This window comes from Manduca sexta, chromosome 1 (assembly GCF_014839805.1).
Source record: "Manduca sexta isolate Smith_Timp_Sample1 chromosome 1, JHU_Msex_v1.0, whole genome shotgun sequence".
In the NCBI taxonomy this organism is placed as follows: domain Eukaryota; kingdom Metazoa; phylum Arthropoda; class Insecta; order Lepidoptera; family Sphingidae; genus Manduca; species Manduca sexta.
Genome location: NC_051115.1, coordinates 731,982 through 746,795, shown reverse-complemented (window position 1 = coordinate 746,795; position 14,814 = coordinate 731,982). Strand labels below are relative to the sequence as shown.

At 35.0% G+C, this 14,814-nt stretch overlaps 1 protein-coding gene across 6 annotated transcripts in view; it reads right to left on the bottom strand.

The window, feature by feature from the left end:
• The window catches only part of LOC115452605 (segmentation protein cap'n'collar), a 160,643-nt gene that overhangs the window by 52,282 nt on the left and 93,547 nt on the right, over positions 1–14,814 (bottom strand). The window lies entirely within an intron of this gene.

The following is a 14,814-nucleotide window of genomic DNA, read 5'->3' as shown; positions in this document are numbered from 1 at the left end:
ATTTTGATTGCCTCGGTGGCGTAGTTGTATTGCATGCCCGGTACGACAGCGCTCTGAGGTCCTGGGTTCGAATCCCGGAACGGGCAAAGTGATATTTGGGTTTTTCTGCGCAGTATCAGCCCGGAGTCTGAGATTTGTGCCCGATATGGCGATAGGCTTGCCCCCTATCACATCATGGGACGGCACATACTTGGCGAAAAATGGGTGGCCCTAGTTGCGCCTCTGCATACCCCTTCGGGGATAAATGCGTGATGTTATGTATGTATGTATGTATTTTCACCAAAAATCCTGGTTTTAGTTTTCTGATTTTTTTATTTTGTAGTTCAATGCGAATATGCGTGCGTGAGTGTATTTCTGATTGAAACTATGATGTTTCCACTGCGATGAATTCTCAGAGTTGTAGTAGCGGCATTAGGGCGCGTAGAATGAAAATTATTTTTTATTAATATACACTTTGTTCGACAATTAGGCTTTTTTATTTCACGTCTACGGCTCAAATAACTTATTGTAAAGTGTTATTTTCAAGTAAATAAGTATGTTTCATTTAGTAACGCAATGTCAAAATGACCCTGTATAACCTAGGTTTGTCTACGAATTGAATGGGTGTATTTAGTTTGCTTGAGAATTTTTATGATGTTACTAATTTGCGAATTAATGCAGTGTGTTTGATTACTATGTATGTTATTGTTTTGAATGACGAGACGCGCTTGCCGAACGCCTGATGGTAAGCGATACGAGCGATAAACAGTAGAAACACCAACACCTTGAATTAAAAAGTATTTTGGTATTCCACTGCGCTCACTGAGACATTAGATGTTAATTATTATGTCCTCAAAGGGTGGGAGACGAAGCAAAATTATTTAACAGAACTTAAACTTCCTCCGCTCATAACTAGATGGCGTTAGTAGTCGCATTACATGAACAAAATATTTTTTTTTTAAATTTTAAGCATTATGAAAACATAATAATGTTTGGTTGTATATGTATATATTGGTTTCTCGACCTTTTAGCTAAGATCAAAGTGTAGTATATAAACTAACAAAGGGCCCAACGGAAGACCAAAGCTTGCATTCCTGTCAGCATATTGCTGAGTTGGAGCTTTTTTGTGTCAAACATACTTTTATGTGTTTTTTGTCTGTTTCGTTTGTTTGTTATATACATTATGTATCTTGTTTATTGCAAAATACATTTCTTTCTTTCTTTATTAATTGTATTGTCATAGGCTCTATATAATGTGGTATGTGGTTAATAGTAGTTGTTCTACTGCAACATAAACTGCATTTATTATTTATTACAATTAAATATTAATTCACTGACACTGCTTCGGTGTAGTATTAGTGTTAAGATCGTAGGTTCGATCTCCGGGTCGGGTCAAGTGATATTCTATTCAGTAATCAGTAGCCCGGAGAGTTGAATTTGTGATCGGTATGGCGATAGGCTATATCATACATCATCATCTGTGTCGCCTTTGCCTACACCTTGAGGATAAAAGGCGTGAGCATATAAATATTAATATGGATCAATAAATCCGTGACCATGAAGGCTGCAGTCTTCGAAACGTTGGGAGAAAATTACAATATAAAAAACAGCATTAAAATACGAAAAAAAAATTTTTTTTTGCTATGTGTATATTATCGATTGCCTCAAAATCTACTGAACGGATTTTTATGAATTTTGGTATGGAGATAGTTTAAGACCATGGGATGGTTATAGGCTATCTATCCCGGGAAAATATATAGCGGGACTTTAATCCTAGAAACTTCACGCAAGTCTAGCCGCGAGCAAAAGCCACAAAACTATATTCTACCAAATTTAGTTCCTAATTTTATCGCGTCATGGCGAGGTTTTATATTTCCCTGGTCAAGCGATAAAATACACATGAACTAAAGATACAGTTATAACCTGAAACGGTCCGAGAACATTGAATAAACATAATTATATATCACGGGTAAGGAAATTAAAGTTCCAATAGGAAACTGTACTGTTACATACCGCAGTCATCTATTTGTGCCATTTTGCAAAATGACTGTTATTACAAATGATTTTAAGTTTCATCTTGCCCAGCAGTTGTGTAAGGTGAAATTATCCGAATAGGAACGACAACATATACAATCTTATAAAAATTTGCAATGCTATGCTTAGTTGAAACACAAAACTCGATCAGCTGTAAGTCGAACCCGCCATCTTGCCTCTTAAATTTAAACTTGGAACCGTTGATTTTTGACAGCTATTTAAGCAATTCTTAACCACTTAACTAAAACAAGTTTATAAGTAAGACTGATAGGTACTAATGCATGAATGCGGTATACAAATCTAACGATAATTAGATTCTACATAAAAGGACGCAGAAGAAATCTGGTTATACGTCTTTGCCACTGCGGCACAGGGGTGAGGGACTCGGACAACGCTCGCTCGGATGCTATACTCCCGAGTTGATATAAGGCCGCGACCAGTGAAATCAACATAACCGTCATGCTCACGCGTCGTGTCGTGTTCTGGGATCAGTCTGTGTATTGGTTCTAAAAGGCCGGCATAATTGTGACGACTGTCGAGGGGTAATCAACTTTCATCAGTCGACTCATTGGACTCCATTTCACTTACCATCAGGAGCAGTGGGGTTACTGTCGTGCACGTTTGAAAAAAAAGGAAAATGTCATCGACCGTAGGTGGTAGTGTTAACGCGTTTGTTTTCAGCGAGAAAAAGTTGAACAATGTTTCAATATGTTTTTACATGTTTGACATTAAAATAAAGTTGTTTAACAGCTTTTTCGCCATTTATAGCGAATGACTGATTTTATAAATGACAGCTCTCGCCCGCAGCTACTCGCGTGATTTTTTTTCCCGGGATAGAAGTCCAAATTTATTATTTCCCAAGATAATTTTTATTCTTTTGTTTCTTTTTATTTTCCCAGGATGATAATTTGTAATCTCTTGTTTCTTTATTAATGTTTTTATCCCAGCACTAGTTCTCTATTTTGGCTTAACATTTTCTACCTTATTATGTTATATTTAGTATTAATTTATATTATAATATTCTTCTATTAATGCAAAGAAAATTGCAAAAATAAATTTACCAAGAAATAACCGCAAATAAAGTCAGTCTTCTCGCACATAGCCCTATGTCCGCACAGTGACTGCGGCAGACGTCTGAATGGATCGTAATTGCTGACCTACGAGTCGATAGATCGTCGATAATGAGACGAAAGTAGAAATGCTTCGATACAAAGAGATATACCCGATATACTATACATTGAGGTATATTATATAGACACGTCCATATAAACTATTTGTTCAAAATCTGAACTAAAATAGCGACCAAAAAGTCACTGTTATAACCTATTTATTCTTTGATACATACTTTGTCCTGATAATTAAATAACAAAAAAGGAATAAGTCAAGTGATTTTTATTTATAACTGACTAGCTGACCCGACAGACGTAGTCCTGTCTTAACTATGTATGCACGCGAGCATTCTGTCGATCGCTGACAGTTATTTCAAACCACTGACAGTTATGTAAAATTAATATTATCGTTAAGTTTTCGCAAATTTTCTAATTTTCCGCGCAATTATTTGAATTTTTTCTTTCATAAGAACCTTCTCCTGACAATAACAAACACGACAAAAAACATAGTGAAATCGGTCCAGCAGTTCACGCGTGATGGCGTGACCAAGGGAAATAGGGATTCATTTTTATATAATTTAATTAAGCGCCATTTTACTAGAAAATAATTTTCAGATTCAAATGACGCAGAATTTGCTTAATAAAATATACATGCAATTCGATATCGCCATGAACCTCTTCCTTTTTATCGATTATGTGATTGGCGGTTGTAAACCTAATTGATTTAAGCGCCAAATTATTACAAAAATACGAATAAAATTCAAAAGACGCACAATTAGATTTTTTTTATTTAAACAACTCAATATCGCGAAGAGCTTCCACCTTTTTGTGAAGTCAGTTAAATATCGAGCATGGATTTAATTTAAATATCGTAATGATAGATAAATTTATAAACTTCTATTAGTATACATAATTATAAGACTAACTTGAAATACATATATAACTAATTCGATTCATATGCAAATTAAGTTTTCCAATGACTGGCTTCTTTAAGTTGGTTTAGCTGTAAATTGTAAGTACAATTTTGGATTAGAGGTTTATTATCTATGTTTGCAACCCATATCTGACAACTCTGTATGTTATTGGTAGGTCTCTCATATGTGAGAGTCCCCCTGGGTAGGTACCACCGCAATGTCTATTTATACCAAGCAGTGTGTAGTCACTGTTGTGTTCCGGTTTGAAAATTGTAGGCAAGCTCGTCTCGTCATTCAAAGCAATAAAAAATGTCTTTCGAATATAAGTCTGCTAACCTGCATTACAGCATGGTGGACTAAGTTAAACACTCTCTATAGAAGCCCAGCAGTGGGACAGTATATACAGAGCTGGTTTTACACATATAACTTCAAAAAAACACTGGTGCTTAGAGTTTTGAATCCACCTTCGTCTCGGCAGCCCGTTCTAATTCCAACTAGGAGATCTATACTATTATATAAAGCTAAAAAGTCTGATTGTTTGAACGCGCTAATCTCTTCTAAAATTCTTTTAGTGTTGGATAGCACATTTATCAAGGAAGGCTATATACATCACGCTATGACCAATAGGAGCGGAGCATCAATGAAAAATGTTGCAAAAACGGGAAAAATATACTCCTTTTGAGAGCTTACGTTGCTTGCTCGTAAACGGTTAAAGTTACACAACAAAATGTATAACGGAATTGTTCCTAAATAATTTATAAACAATATATTTTAAAACAAAAGCGCATCTGTCTGCCTGTCTGATCGCGATGAACTCAAAAACAACCCAACGGACTTCAATGAAATTTGGTATGGAGATAGTTTGAGACCATGGGAAAGAGATACTGTATATCTCGAGAAAATATATATACTTATGTCTTTTTAATATAGCAAATACATTCTTAATTCTAAACATGCGCCATCTATGCATCAAATGGAGAACTTCACTCGATTAATCGCTAGACCATAGACAAGTTCTTTTTTCAAACATGACAATACAATATTTTGACAAATGATTTGTTGACAAGGGATTCAGGTAATATTTCTTCCGCCATCTTTTAAATATAATGGATTGTTATTTTTTCACTTATTTTCTTTCAAGCGACCGCTAATGGGTGTTTTAATGATGTAAAAATGATTTCAAATTGTTTTTTTATTAGGCGATGTAGTCTTTTTTCAGTATAGTAACAAATTTTAATAAATTTTGTATCACTGAGACAATATAGCTTTATATAGGAAAAAATCAGTTTAGGTCCTATTTCACAATATTCCAGTTAATTTTAATAATAATATCACCTCAATAGACAATATTAAACATTAAGCACGTGTTGGGAAGGTGACTTTGATCTAAAACTTGGACTATACATGCCTACAAACGAACCTATAATGTTATTTAACTTTCCTTTGCGGAAATTAATAACGGATACAATTGGCTAATAAATGTCAATATAATAATATCAGCCTTGTATTATATATATTATCCCATTGCACGAGCCTCCCCTACTACTGAGAGATTAGGCCTTAGTCCACCACGCTAGTGCGGGTAGACTTCACACACCCTCAAAATTCCTATAGAGAAAACTTCTGAGGCTCCCTCACGATGTTTCCCTTCATCGTCAAGGGATAATTCACAAAGAACACACACATAACTTAAAAAAGAGTGCCTTTACTATTTGAATCTTCGGACATTCATCTCGGGAGTCCGTTCCACACCCAACTAAGCTATCGCCGGCATAAAATGGAGATGAACACCAGTGGCAACGCGTCAATACAACTTGATTCCTACCGACTTTCCTTTTAGATTTAATCCTTGTATTTGTTTGGTATCAAATTGGCTGCGATATGAAAACTAAGGCATTTTTTGCCTCTGGTAATTGGCAAGGATTGCCATGTGTTATCCCTATTTCCCCCTACTTGCCAGTCCCTGTTTACTTTGATTTATACCTTGTTATTCCTTTTATACCTAATTTAAATTGTTCATAGTTATATAATCCATATATAAGTAATTTTAATTGTTATTTAGAAATGATAATTATTTTTATACATTGTTTTGACGTATCATAAGTGCAACTTTGTTGGCCAACGTGATAAATGATAAATTAAGTATTATTTTTAAATTTTAATGATTTCTCTCTTTTGCTACACATATTCCTATAGCGAACCGAGTGTATAACATCAGGAAACCTTTCTCTGCCTACTCGCGTACAATTTGTCAACATCGCAGGTGGCCACCTGTCCACCCTTTGTCACCGCATCATTTGTCAATTCGCGTGTAAACACCGATGGTTCTACGAAGTTTTTTGATCTTATGTTTTAGTAACATCAAAGCCGTTGACGATATCTGAGTTTTTATTGTCGCTTACTTATGATTAATTTTTTTACCACTGAAGTTAAGATTAAGGGAGTGTTTCAAGTTTCAAGTATATTTTATTTGGTAGTGGTGATTTTTGATTTTATTCATAGACGTTTTTTTTCTAATAACGGAGTAATTTTTGATGAATGATGATGAATTGAGATACAACAATATTAGTCAATTATAACGGCCCTTTGTCTACGTACTGCAAAGGCTGTCATGCCGTCAGCACTGAGAAACAGACTTGTTATCACAGATTTACTCCGCCCTTAGATAAAAAATGTCTATGAATAAGGGGTATAATTTATACAAGCCCTAAAGTCACTACTATTTGAAGAGAATTTGTCGCAACATCACCCTTTCAGTTAGAAATAAACACACACGCCACATTCGCACTAAACTCCAAAATGATCAAAAAATCAGAAAACTAAAACCGGGATTTTTGGTGAAAATATTCATTTTTGATTTTTGGCACAATGTCAGCAAAGGTGAAGATGAGTATGTGGTTTGATTTAGTAACGCAATGTATGAATTTCACGGCGGCCAATCTCTACGGAGATCAGGTACGCAGGAGATATTATAGTGCACGAGTTTGTATAATACACAAGCACTCTCTGTTCCTTCTCACAGTCCGGTGAGACGATGACAATACGACCCTGTATACACCATATACGAGTAAGGTTTGAATATACTTCAAAACAGCACCTTGCAGTCCATTTAAGACCCGGAAAACAAAGTCGAATTATACAATTAAATAAATTACAGTTGTTATGAAAAAAAGAACGTAAATTGACTCTTAATGACAAAGAAAACAAGGTTGTTTCTAGTTAATTAAATACTCGAACAGCGGCAGTCTTATTATCATTGTAATAAGGTACAAGTTGTGTCGTATGTGACAACTATGATATGAGGGAGAGTACCAATTTATTTATGATAGCTCTTATCGGGTGTAAATGTTATTTTGGGATAAAAGTCTCACTATATCACTCCATAGTATAAAACAAAATTGCTTTCTCTGTCCCTATGTCCCTTTGTATGCTTAAATCTTTCAAATTACGCAACGGATTTTGATGCGGTTTTTTTTAATAGATAGAGTGATTCAAGAGGAAGGTATATATATATAATAACATCCATTAAATAGTGGAGAAATACTGTTATTTTGTTATGATATACCCGCGCGAAGCCAGAGCGGGCCGCTATGTTTTTATATACAACGTTCACAGTTTTTCTGTAGTGTATTTAGTATCAGCATTGCACCCGTGTGAAGCCGGGGCGGGTCGCTAGTTATCCTATAAAAACAAAATTAATATGAATTAAAAGCAATTTTAATTTACACGCCCTAATGCCAATACTCTAAGAGAATTCATCGCAGCAATATCATACGTTCAATCAGAAATACACTCACCATATTCGCACTGAACTACAAAAAGATAAAAACAACTGAAAACTAAAACCGTGATTTTAGCGAAAATATTTGTTACTAGCTGACCCGACAGACGTTGTCCCGTCTTAACTATGTATGCACGCGCACATTCTGACGATCGCTCACAGTTATGTAAAACTGACAGTTATGTAAAATTAATATTGTCGTTAAGTTTTCTTAAATTTTCTAATTTTCCGCGCAATTTTTTGAATTTTTTCTTTCGTGTGAACCTTGTCCTGACAATAACAAACACAACAAAAAATAATGATTTCTTATGTTTACGCGAATGTTAGACATTGAAATAAAAACTAAAAAAAAACTATTTAAACGGATTTTATTGCGGTTTTTTTTATATAAAAATAAATAAAATAGTTTTTAGTTTTTATTTCAATTTTATTTCAACAACAAAAAATAGTGAAATCGGTCCAGCCGTTCACGCGTGATGGCGTGATTCATTTTATATATACAGATTCATGAATGATATTTGCCACAATGTTAGCAGAGGTAAATACAGACGAAGTTTCATATATTAATGTAATGTAAAATTGATCCTTCATACAATATGATGATACAAACAAACTCGCATACATTCATCTCGTATCTCGACAATCAAACGTCGATTCCCAATGAAATTCCTCATACCTTATTTATGAAAGTAATCTTAAAAGGAAATCTAAACTCTATTACATTATGATAGAGTGTCATTTGATGTGCTTTTATTGCTGAAAGTTGTATGCCGGCGGCGAGATGAAAGGCGAACGGCTAATGAAGTGATAGGGTTGGCAGAGAAAAAAGGATAAATAAATTAACAAATATATATTTTTTAATGATGAATTATTTATGACTGCCTGAGTGGCGTTGTACTGCATGCGCGGTACGACAGCGCTCTGAGGTCCTGGGTTCAAATCCCGGGACGGTAGTGATATTTCAGTTTTCTGCTCAATTTCAGACTCCGGGATAATAGCCCGGAGTCTGGAAATTGGCGATAGGCTCGCCCCCTATCACATCATGGGACGGAACACACTTGGCGAAAAGTGGGTGCCCTGGTTGCGCCTCTACATGCTCCTTTGGGGATAAATGCGTGATATGCGAACCGGATATACACAGGCTGATCCCGGAACGCTCACGTGAGCCACTATGGCGGGTTTTAACACCTTGTGTGCGGTCGCTATCCGGACGGATATAAAATATATCCTACCACCAGTAAATTATAGGTAAATACAACATACATCCAACAATATTATACTAGCAAATTATGTTTTAAAAATAAACAAAAATTCGGACTCGTTGTATAAAGACAGTGTATTTGTATTTACTGGTGGTAGGTCTCTCATATGTGAGAGTCCGTCTGGGTAGGTACCACCGCAATGTCTATTTCTACAGCAGTGTGTAGTCACTGTTGTGTTCCGGTTTGAACATTGTAGCCAGTGTAACTACTGGACATAAAACTTAACATCTCATGTCTCAGGCGAGCGCAGTGGAATACCAAAAAATACTTTGTAATTCAAGGTGTTGGAGTTTCTACTGTTTATGGATCGTATCGCTTTCCAGCAGGCGAAAGACAAGCTCGTCTCCTTTCAAATGAATAAAAATATTAAAAAAAATATATATTTGCCAACCCTACAATTGACCCCGGCGACCGCTCGGTTTTCATTTCTTTGTTCATTTGATTACGAATTAACGATTACTTTCTTTTGGCTGACAAATGTGCATCCTATTTGAGTATTGTGAATGAATTGCATTTCAATAGTTCATGCGAAAAACTGTTTTTCATCCTGATAATTTAGACTGATGTTTGCTCGCAGCTTCTGCGTGATGAGCCATTTAAATTACAAAAAATCACTACAAATCCAGTATCTTGTATTTAAACAATTATATTAATATCTACATATTTCTATTGGAGGATAAAAAGGGGTTGAAATTTGGCGAAGGGATGTATTAGATCCTGAATGAAATCAGAGTCATTTTGACATTGCGTTACTAAATGAAACCACATACTTATCTTGAAAATAACACTACGATAAATTATTCGAGCCGTACGTGTAAAATAAATTTACGTTCCGAACAAAATAACTACTGCCCTAAGAGAATTTGTCGAAACGTCACACTTTCAGTCAGAAATACACGCACTACAAAATTATTAAAAAATCAGAAAATTAAAAACAGGATTTTAGCCCGAAACATACGTTATTCATGGACATTTGGCACAATGTTAGCAGAGGTAAAGACAACTATCTATAAACAATATAAAATAATCCTGTATAGACTACTTCTACTATAGAAAACTAATGTAGCCAGTGTAACTACTGGACATAAAACTTAACATCTCATGTCTCAGGCGAGCGCAGTGGAATACCACACAATACTTTGTAATTAAAGGTTTTGGAGTTTCTACTGTTTATGGATCGTATCGCTTACCATCAGGCGAACGGCGAGCTCGTCTTCTTTCAAAGCAATAAAAAGGCTTTTTATCGCGAAATACTTATACTGCCATGCTAAGCACAAAAGCGGTATGTCAGGGAAACATTATTTCGAGATAATCGTTTTGTAAATATAGTTTTGTAAGTAAAACTGAGATAGAGAAACTCTTTTAAGGTGTTTTTAACAAGTTCTTAACAAGATACTGTTATTTACGTAAGTTCATTGGATGGGTATTTCTTTAAGCTATCCGACGACATAAAAATCAATATTTTTTTTTTGTTGAGTAGGCAGTACGCGTATAAAACACTTTGTTATATTAGTATTTAACAAACTTTAACATATTTCGTCTCCTGCTGCGACATACAGCCGTCAGTCGAATGATTTTGCGATTTGCAATCTGTATAATGCTTTTGTATTGCGAGTCATTGCTTCAAAGGTTTTATTGATATGGTAATGTTATACCACACCCTTAGAACTAAAATGGCTTAAATCAAAGTTCAGTTTTGCAGGGAAATGTCCACATTACGCCATATAGCTTAGAACACCTAGAAAGGGCGCGGAATGCTTATTGCCGAAAAAATCTTATATCACACCCTTAGAACTGACTTCACTACATAGTATAAAACAAAGTCGCTTTCTCTGTCCCTATGTCCCTTTGTATGCTTAAATCTTTAAAACTACGCAACGGATTTCGATGCGGTTTTTTTTTTAATAGATAGAGTGATTCGAGAGGAAGGTTTATATTTATAATAACATCCATTAAATAGTGGAGAAATGCTGTTATTTTGTTATGTTATACCCGTGCGAAGCCAGAGCGGGCCGCTATGTTTTTATATACAACGTTCACAGTTTTCCTGTAGTGTATTTAGTATCAGCATTGCACCCGTGCGAAGCCGGGGCAGGTCGCTAGTAAAAGTATATGTGGGAAATGGAACGTGATTTTGCGTAAGCGAGATGGATGTATGGGAGAGACAGAGAAAAGGGACGAGGGAGGCACGACGGCGTAGTGCGTAGTCATATGGACCCTTTGCCACTGATTCCATCTAGAAAAGAAAAATCCAAAAAAAAACGTGTCTGGCTACACCACTGCCTACCCTTTGTTTTACTCCCAACTCCCCCCTTTTTGCCCCATCTCACTTTCTATTTGATTGATTTCATGGGATAATGACAAATTAGTGTTCAAAGTGTGCAAAGCCGCGGACACAGCTAGTACAAGTAAAGGCTCCTTAGTTCCTTATTTTCTCCCACTTTGCTATGGAGGGAAGTGGACAAATAATATTTCCAACTCCTCCCTATCTATTTGATTATCGTTGCGGGATAATGACACATTAGTGTTCCCTGAGACTCGGCGAGCTTCACCGCTCGGTGTCATACAATGCCACTGCTGATCCTTACAGGAGTTGTGGTGGGTGTGAGGACGGGAAAGTCTCTCAAGTTTGAAGTTAAATTTGGGTTAATATTTTTTATGTTAAAGAATGTTAAAGATTTGTGTAAACATGATTAATTCAGGCTTCTCTCGTATACAGTAGCTGTTTTTTTCTGTTTGTTTTGTGAGTGAAGTCGCCATGTCGATGTATTTGTTTAAATATAATAAAATCGGTTTGAATAACGGTCCGTGAAATATGTTATTGAAAAAGACAAGTTTGTAATGATATTTTAAATTAAGAACTAGCAGAAGAATTATGTTAATTTGTTTTTTTATTAAAAAGGACAAGTGTGTAAGGTTTTAAATTAAGAATAACGTTTTTTTCTCTTTTATTTTAGACAAAATGTATTCTTATTTCGAATTATGAACATTGTTTTTTTATTTGTGAATTCAAATTCATAAAATAATCATATGATAAATTTTCGAAATATTGGCTCTTAAAGAACCTTTTATTAACTTTAAACATTTTCGAAACTTTTGGCGAATCAGATTAAATTCCGACTTCTTCCCTACCACGATAAATAAATACTAATTAAAAAAAAAAACATAAATTTAATAAACCCAAAAAAATATAAATTTCATTATCGATACCTCATCATAATTCATTTTTTAATATCGACAAAGATCCCATCCCTACAACTAATTTCGCCCGCTGATCGTTCAGAAACTCAAGTGTTTACTTAGGTCCCCGTCGCATCTCAAATTATTACAAATGTGTACTTTTATTTATCGGAATGCGCTCAGGTGTTGGGCAAAAAATGGTTAAAGTAAAGGAATTCAAAATGAGGGACGTTTTGACCCCTGTAAGCACTCAAAGTGTACTAACGAACTGTAGATTTTAAATGAAAATAATTATAAAAATATTTTGTTCTATTTTTATTAAATAGGTGTTTAAAAAACTCTAAATCTGCAATGTGGTGTTGACCCCACTGAAGCAAAATGAAGGAAAAACAAGAGGTACGGACGTAAATCGACATTATCGGACAATAAATACATTTAATCCATTAATATTTGTATACATATATCGTATTATTTATATTTGTTAGTTATATTTGATGCAACTACCTTGTTCATTTGCTCCTATGGTTAACTGGAGAGAATGCCTATAAGTCCGCCTATATACACAATTTTATTATATATGAAGTGCTCATACTGGATTCGCTTACCATCAGGCGAACGGCAAACTCGTCTAGTCAAGCAAAGCAATAAATAAATATAATTTCGTCACATTATGCTGGACCTACATTGAGGAACTTAGGTAAATAAAATTGGTAGCGAGGTAAATTAGCATATTATTTAAAATCCAGTAATATAAATTGACAACTTGCACATCATTGTTAAGTCATCAAACCTTGATGTATTCTTTGACTCATGCAACAATTTTAAAAAGAAATTAAATAGCAAGTCGGCCGAATGGTATAAGGGTTATTTTAATCCAGTTGTTTACTTATTTTAGCTTAATGAACATAGATTTCTCAATATTGTAATGTTATCATTATTGTCTGAAGGTAATTATGTTCCTTAGTGTAAGCTGCTTTAACGTTAAGTTGGTGAATGATGTGTGTACCTATAATTTGGCATATAATCTAGACCTATAGTTTAAGTAATGCTAAATATGTAATGTTTTATATGTAAGCTGTTGGTATACCTTTTAATGAATAAATAAACTAAAAATCAACCGTCAAAAAACCGGCACATCACTTTTTTAAACGCATAGACAATTTGTCCATAGTCGTAATTGTCACCGTCTGATTGATGTATAGCGTGATTGGCTGACGACGCTACGCGTGAGAGGAAGCGAGAGCGGACGATGTACCACCATTGCAACTAAACATGCCACTATACAGGGCCATTTTGACATTGCGTTACTAAATGTTTACATTGAAATTTAATTAATTTTCAGGATTCTATCGCGATTAGTATTAAATTGTTCTCCCGACGTTTCGAAGACTTTGTCTTGGTCACAGGGACTGAGGTGTTGTTCATCCGTAAAGTCAGAGTTACAATATCTACCTACATTTTACAATTATACAACTTTTTAAAATTTTAGCTGTTGGTGGTCCGATCTACGCAGAATGAGCTCACAGTGTCTTGAAGTCACTGGGTTGAGTAACTAGTAATTACTTATCCCATTAAGTATATCGTAATTTTGTATGATATATTGTCAGTGGTAAAGAAAATAGCATAGCGTACATTTCAAAAAGAAGTGGAGCAACACTTGAAGCATCTGAATGTTTGCCGGCAAACATGACAGCTACATGACTACGCGTGTCACCTTATTATGTAGTATATAAGGTTATATTCCCGTGACACGTAAATGTTCTCAGGTGAGACGGCCTTGTTTAGTAACCCATACTGAGCTGTCAAAATCATATGCTGTGACTTAAGATGTCATTTGAGATGTTGTTTGTATCAGTTTATTTAGGACAATTAATTGTATTTCTTTTATAATTTTTTTTTTTGCTTATATGTATTTTTTTAAAGCTTAATAATAAGTTTCAGTTAAAAACCAGTAAAAAAAAAAAAATGAAAACAGAAATTATCTCATTACTGTATTTTTTTGTTGTTTATATGTTTTTTTTTAATAGCTTAATTATAAGTTTCAGTTAAAACTAAAAATAGATGCAAATATACACCTCGTTACTCAAATTACGTCCATATTATAACTTAATGCGGACAAAAGTAAGATAAAATTTGAAAAATATTTTTTTTAACTCCTGCGGAACCTGTCAAAAGCGATTTGCATCCTGTCTATAACCCGCTAACGTTTATGCCTTGCGCGCACGCAACGTGTGTGGTGTGATCTCGCGACATTGGATCATTAATCAATACTTAGTTAGTCGCCGGTTGTTGTTTTTTTTGTCGGCGTTTACGTAAAAAAATGTGTTTGATTTCTGTTACAACACGGAGACAGTTATGTGGAATAAAATTTGTTTAAAATTAAGTTTTTTTTTATGTGCACGCAAATTGACCTCACCACACCTGATGGTAAGTGGAGTTCAATAGAACGTCGACTGACGAGAGATGTCGACACAATTATGCCTGTTGGAATATACACAGGCTGATCCACGCGACACACGTGAGCCACTATGGCGGGTTTTAACACCTTAAACATA